Source organism: Phoca vitulina, unplaced genomic scaffold, assembly GCF_004348235.1.
Source record: "Phoca vitulina isolate PV1807 unplaced genomic scaffold, GSC_HSeal_1.0 scaffold54, whole genome shotgun sequence".
Lineage (NCBI taxonomy): Eukaryota > Metazoa > Chordata > Mammalia > Carnivora > Phocidae > Phoca > Phoca vitulina.
The window spans coordinates 6826882-6832881 of NW_022589757.1; positions in this window are offsets into that span (position 1 = coordinate 6826882).

A 6000-nucleotide genomic window follows, 5' to 3' on the forward strand; every position below is an offset into this window, starting at 1 on the left:
TAGAGACATCTTTTTCATCTGTTACATTTAAATTTGAAAAACCACCTGTGGTTAGTGGTAGTCATTGAACAGCTCAAGGCCAGACCCTCCCTTACGGTGTGGAACCCGTGCTTTAATAGTGGGTGTCTTTGCTTTGCACCTGGCTTTCATGGCACTCTTCACATTTCACCCGTAGCTGTGATATTTGCTCTACGCTTGGAAAAAATACCCTTTATTCCTAGTTTGCTGAAAGTTTTACCATGCATTATCATTGAACACATAAGTGTGTCTCTGCATCTATTCAAAGGATTGTATTATTTTTCTCCTTTACTTTTTTGGTGTGGTGATTTATACTGATTGATTTTTTTCTGATGTAAAACCACTCTTGTATTTCTGAGATAAATCCTCGACTGTGATACATTTTTAAAGTACACTGTGGTATCTGACTTCATAATATTTTGTTTAGGATCTTTGTATCTATGGATAATACTTCTGAGTAATATTAATTGCCTTCGGGCAACTGGAGCTATCGCTGGCCTGGGAAGTCTTCGTTCAGCCCCACCCAAGGGTACCCCACCGAGGCCGCCCTAGAGCAGCCTCAAAGAATTTCTGCGCGGAGGGAACGGAAAGCCCTCCCAGGTCCGGGCCGGTCCTGCCTCTCCCCGAGGAGGTGGTGGTCCAGTGGTGACCAGACGGCGCGTGGACGCGAAGTGACATCGCGCAGGTTTGGGTAGCCTAGAGCAGTGAACAGCCTTCCGCCCGGGCCGGCCCGCCTGCTGGCCTCGGTCCCGGTCCCCTTGACCTAGGTTGAATGTCGCGGGCAGCCACGCAGGTGGGTGCTGGGCTCTGTCCAGTTCAAGAATCCACCTGCTGGGGCGGCGCGGGCGGCCCTAGTCCCGCGGGAACCCAACTGTGCAGTCGCCCAACTCCCGGGGGCGACCGTTGGCGAACTCAGGGTCCCTGCGCCGGGCACACGCCCCTCGGATTTCAAGTCCCGCCTCCGGCAAGTGTGGGTGGAGCCTGTAGGTGGCTTTGGGCGGGGTACTCTTTCTGCCCGAGAGGGGCAGTGCTGGGCACAGCATCAGAGCACCTGGCCCCGAGAAGCAAAGCGAAGATTCAGAGCTGGTCCGCGCCGTGGCCGAGGGTCCCGCAGCAGCTCAGCCTGTCTTTCCCACCGGAGCCTCGCCCGGCTGGTGTCTGCTGGCCGGCCACGAGGGGGTGGTGTGCCCTAATCCTTCCTCCCCGATGCCGCGGCGGCCAGCGAGGACTTTGGGTCTTAGGGCATCCCAGCCCAGAGCGCCGCACCCCTCTCCCCGCCCCTCCGGAAGCTGCGATTGGCCACTAGCGGGGCTCAGGTGGCCACTTGAAAGGTGGCCGCTTTCCTCCTACGGCTTAGAAGCCTTTCGACTCACACATCTTGGCAGTCCAAAGGTGGGCTCCAAGAATGTTGGAGGACACTGCCCGCGGGAGTGTTCAGGTTTAATGGTCGGCAGTGTGCAGCAGGCCCCTAGGAAGCCCCTGCCAGCGATGGGCTCAAAATCATTGCCAAATTCCACACAAGGTGGCCACCTACAGGAAGAAATCGAATCGCCACATTTAAGAGCAATCTGGGAGCTGAAGACCAAAGGGGCCTTAGAGCAGTTGGGGTGGTGAAGGCCTGCAGAGCTTACCCAACCCTGAGAGCTTGGGCCCCGAAGGAGAGAGAGAGAGCAGAAAGTCCATTTGAGATGCCTTTCTCATCAGACCCTAATCAGTAATGATAGCTAGCTCCTACTAGGAGCCAGGCAAAGCTACTGACATTACCCCCTTTAGTCCGGACCATAACCCAGTGAGGTACAAACTGCTACTGTCTCTTCATGTCATAGGTGAGGAAACTGAGGGCCAGGAAAGTTAAGTTGCCCTAGGATATAAAATAAGCAGTAGAGTTAAGATTGGAACCAAAGTCTGACTGATACTAGTCCATGTGCTTATCCCCTTGCTGTGATAATCATAATAAAAGTTAATTCCACTGAGCATTTAATGTCTGCCAAGCACTGAGTGGAATGTGTTTGTAATGCTTTTTTGTTTAAAGATTAATTTAGTGAGAGGGAGAGAGTTGGGGGGGCACAGAGGTAGAGGGAGAGAGAATCTCAAGCAGATTCCCCACTGAGCCCAGAGCCAGCATGAGCTCGATCTCTCCGCCCTGAGATCATGACCAGAGCGGAAATCAAGAGTCAGACGCTTAATCCACTGAGCCACCCAGGCACCCCTTGTAGTGCTTTATTTAATCCTCACAACAACCCTATAAGGTAGGTGCTATTATTTTTTTAATCTTTTATTTAAATTCAATTTAACACACACTGTATTATTAGTTTCAGGGGTAGAACTCAATGATTCATCAGTTGCATAGAACACCCAGTGCTCATTACGTCAAGTGTCCTCCTTACTGCCTATCACCCAGTTACCCCATGTCCTCCCACCGACCTCTCCTCGGTTTGTTTCCTAGAGTTCAGCATCTCTTATGGTTTGCCTTCTTCTCTGTTTTTATCTTATTTTCCCTTCCCTTTCCCTATGTTCATCTGTTTTGTTTCTGAAATTCCACATATGAGTAAAATCATGTGGTATTTGTCTTTCTCTGTCTGACTTATTTCACTTAGCATAATACCCTCTAGTTCCACCCACGTCATTGCAAATGGCAAGATTTCATTCTTTCTGATGGCTGAGTAATATCCTATTGTGTGTGTGTGTGTGTGAGTGTGTGTGTGTGTGTGTGTATATATATATATATACATACCACATCTTCTTTATCCATTCCACTGTCGATGGACATCTGGGCTCTTTCCATAGTTTGGCTATCGTGGGCAATACTGCCATAAACATTGGGATGCAGGTAGCCCTTGTGATCACTATGTTTGTATCCTTTGGATAAATGCCTAGTAATACAATTGCTGGGTTATAGGGTAGCTCTATTTTTAACTTTTTGAGAAACCTCCATACTATTTTTCCAGAGTGGCTGCACCAGCTTGCATTCCCACCAACAGTGTAGGAGGGTTCCCCTTTCTCCACAACCTCGCCAACATCTGTTGTTTCTTGACTTGTTGATTGTAGCCATTCTGACTGGTGTGAGGTGGTATCTCATTGTGATTTTGATTTGTATTTCCCTGATGCTGAGTGATGTTGAGCATTTTTTCATGTGTCTGTTAGTCATTTGGATATCTTCTTTGGAGAAGTGTCTGTTCATGTCTTCTGCCCATTTCTTGCCTGAATTTTTTGTTTTTTGGGTGTTGAGTTTAAGAAGTTCTTTATAGATTTTGGATACTAGTGAGGTAGGTACTATTATCATCACTGTTATTTTACAGGGAGATAAATTGTCATAAAGGGCTAAGAAACTTGCTTAGAGTTACATGGCTAATCACTGGTATAGTTGGAGTTGAGCCCAGGCAGTCCCACACCAAAGTGCATACATAAACTAGCTACCATGTTCTAGTGCTCACCCTGTTACAGATGCCTCAGGCCAACTCTTCCCAAGGATTTCATGTGAGATAAGCTAAGGAAGAGTGAAAATTCCTGATGCCCTCATGCCCTCCAACCACTATAGCTGATGCCATCCTTTCAACCATCTGCATTATACATTATACTACAATTCCCTGTAACCCCATGATTCCTGTGCACTGTGGGGACAGACGTCATGCATATCCTGTATCCATGTTACAAGAGACCCCTCTACACACTGCACTGGCCTCATCATATGCACACACAGCTAGGTTAAGAGATTTAGGCAGAATAGTCTTTTCATTCTCTCTGTTTTGCACAAATGTCTGATGCCTGAGTTTATTGCCTACACCTCCCACCCCTGTTACCAAGTGTACTGAAGAGTCCGAACCTAGAAAATAATATCTGAATGGCTGACTGCAGTCTGGGAACATGAGGCAGGTCCCACCCAGGCTTCTCCCACGTGGAAGTAGGACTGCCACCATTTCTCTGTGTTGTTTGAAATAAACATCGTGGTATTGAATCTGTATGGTACAGCCTGACCCAGCCGGCTTTACTCTTACTGTTCCCCAGTAGGGTTCTTGAGGCTTGGGACTTCAAAACCAAAAACCAAAAACTAAAACAAGTAAACAAAAAATGCCAGAAGTGTGCCTTTTGCTACTTCTCCATCATTATGATCTGTAGGGACCCTATGACTTTAAATTTGTGTGTGGAGAAGGTTATAGCCAGTGTAAACCAGATTCATAAAATTTGGCTGCCAGTGACTTTGAGGGATGTCTGTCTAATACCAAATGGACAGTAACTGGAGGTTACTTCTTTACTAGCTATGAGGGACAGCTGAGCAGCTTCACACCCCAAAGTACCTATTGTATTGCTGGGCGGCCGGGAGGACGGGAGGGCACTATCTGTGTGTTCCATGGCCAGCACAGCCAGCTTCTGATCAGATAATAATGTTTATAAACATTTACCAAGCACTTAATATGTCCACACAAATTACTCTAATATCCAATCTAGTCCAGTGGCTTCCATGTCATGTAGGGGATTCCTAGGAACCAACCAGGCCAGGGTAATGGAATTAATTCCAGTTGATTACTCTGGGGAGCCCAATGGGCGCCCACGGAAGACATGAAGGGTATCTACCCTCCATTTCTGGGACCTGATATGGCCAAAGATTACTGGAATTTGCTTTCTCTAACAGAGAATTATTTCTATTTAATTTGTCCCAATATAGCTTTGATAAAAGTAGTTTCTCAACTTTGGTGTTAGAACCACCTGGGGACATTTTCAATAACTCCACACCCAAGCCACACTCCAGACTGATTACGTTAGAAGGTCTGGGAAATGTAACCCAGGTATCAGTATTTTTGAAAGCCCCTCACCCCCCCAACCAGGTAATGTCAGTGTGCATCCATTCTTCATAGTTTTCCTCTTAAAAGTGACTTACAGTACAGGGCACCTACAGCACCTCTTAGGGCAGAGGCCTGTGGGCTGGGAACCTCAGATGTTCTGGAGAGAGTGTGCTGATCTGACTGAATTAAAAGAGGCAAGTTCCAATATGTTTGCTACAGATCAAATCAGATATCAATTTTGTAGGATCACTTTATACAGAGGAATATAGACGTGTTGAGGGCATTCCAGGATGGAGGTAAATTGTCCTCTGTCACATGATGGAGGTTGAGCCTGGGCCTTGGCCCCAAAAGTAGTCTCATCTGATAACCAGCTATAAGCTGCCTTTTGGTTGTCCTTGAACTTTAAGAAAATACACACTGGGTGTTATATGCAAACAATGAATCATGGAACACTACATCAAAAACTAATGATGTATGGTGACTAACTCAACACAATGAAAAGAAAAGTAAATGCACACCCAAAGCGAACATCTGGTTTGGGCTGTGCTATGGGGATCAGGGAAGAGTCTAAGGCTGGACTGGTAGAAGACGAGCAAGAGCCTTGTTCAGGATGATAAGGTGGCTGGATACTGCAGGAGAGTCCGCACTAGCATGAACAGAGATCACAGGCAGGGCAAGCAGCAGGGTCCAGAGCCAGAAGTGGCAGAAATCTAGTGGAGTCAGAGACTGACTAGCACCTGCATGAATTCCTCTGCCCTGGAGACTTCCCAAGTCCCCATCACCACTGAAAGTGAGGCTGGAAGTTCTATATGAAGGGCCGGGGGCAGAGAGATGGGCAAAGAGGCATTATTATTTGGGCATTGACAATAGCCTGTACTGAGGAGCAGGTGAAGCCTGCCACATACTGGTATCATCCAATAATTCAGGAGTATACCTCAAGCCCTACTCCAATTTCCCATTAAAACAAAGCCCCGCTCCCAACCATACATAAGTTGCTCTTTGGCCTTAAGTGTTGGCTAGACATCTTTCTGGTTGCTGCAGGGAAGAAAGTGCATGAGCATTCTCTCCCAACAAGGTATCCTGGGGACCAGAGCTCTAAGACATCAGGACACTTTATATGTAAAACATCATATATTAGATAGTAACTTCCTTGAATAAAAGGCTGTTCCCTGGCTGGTGCATTCATGACTAGTAATGACCA